Source organism: Mus musculus, chromosome 15 (assembly GCF_000001635.26).
Source record: "Mus musculus strain C57BL/6J chromosome 15, GRCm38.p6 C57BL/6J".
Taxonomy (NCBI): domain Eukaryota; kingdom Metazoa; phylum Chordata; class Mammalia; order Rodentia; family Muridae; genus Mus; species Mus musculus.
Genome location: NC_000081.6, coordinates 103,737,373 through 103,738,839, shown reverse-complemented (window position 1 = coordinate 103,738,839; position 1,467 = coordinate 103,737,373).

The following is a 1,467-nucleotide window of genomic DNA, read 5'->3' as shown; positions in this document are numbered from 1 at the left end:
GTGTTAGAGATTGAGGGAGAGAGAGAGAATCCATACATACCCTTGTTTTGTCCACATTTATATCATTATAAATTTCTTGTTCTTTTTCCAAATCAACTTAATAAGCAAACGTGATAGAAAGCAGAGTATTGCAATTTCATTGCTACTTTAGCAATTTCAATGCCATTATTTTTATAGTATGAATATTTTAAAGATAAATTGTAAAATTAATAAAAATCAGTAGAAAGTATAAACTGCATGTAGCATGGTACCTGCTTATCTCTGATATTTGGCTGAATATTTTTCTTTTATTGGATTATACCAAGAGTAGAAATGTTTTGCAGTTCTGGAGCAATCTGCTTTTCTTGCTATTCAGGGTATTTCTAGGAATTTGCTATTTTATTTGATAGTAGTGAACATTTTTTTCTATTTTGACTTCTTTTTCTCCCCTTAAATATCAGGCCATCATAAATTATATCATTTTGTATTATAAATACATGTCAGGAACCATGTTATAGAATCCATAGACTTATTTAAATCTCACAGTCACTCTAGTCGATGAACACTGTCAAGGTGAGGTAAAGAGATATGAAATTGTGGTGTGAACATTGCACTCTTATAGTGCACAAGCTACGAATTCTCTACAATCACTTTTTCTTCATTGATGTCTGGCTTTCCTGGTATTTTCCCACAAATCTCTACTTAGAAGACTCTTGCTGAGCACATGGCCATTCCCTTAACAGACAAGCTGATTTACTTTGTACTGTATCAGAGGGAAAAATATATATGTATGTATATGTGTATATATATATATACACTGTCTTCCTTTATGATCTCTGTAACTTTTAGTCTAATTTGGTGCCACATAAGGTGAGATATATGAATTTTCAAGATAGGAAATATTTTGTCTAATAGACATGAAACATCCCATGTTCCATTTTATTCTGTCAATTTTAGTATACTTCCAGATTTTAAAAAAGTACATTTTTTTCATCGTTTTTAAAGAATTATTTTTAATTATGATTTTTTAATCTTGCAGTTATCATTAAACCAATTGAACATGATATACACGGATGATAATGAGTTTGTGTCTTCAACAACTAGCACCACTTGGCTAGCTCTTCATTTGATTTCATCTAACCAATTACTTTTCCTATTGTGTGTTCTTCAGTTGTAATATTGATAGTTTTTCAAATATATCCTTATAATGAACAGCATGATAAAAGTTTATTATGTGCATTAGTATTTTTATTGTTAAAATTATCTCTTTATTTTTAAATTTTAATTATATAATAATTTACTTATAATTTCAGTTTTCCTGAAAATTAGATATTTTGCAGCATATTTTGATCATGATTTCCCATCCCCCATCTTCTCTAATATCCACTCCACCTAACCACCCCCTCCCAAATCTACACTCTTTCTTTCTCTCGTTAGAAAATAAACAGGCAGCTGAAAAGAAAAAGAGTATAAAAATGAAAGAAAAAA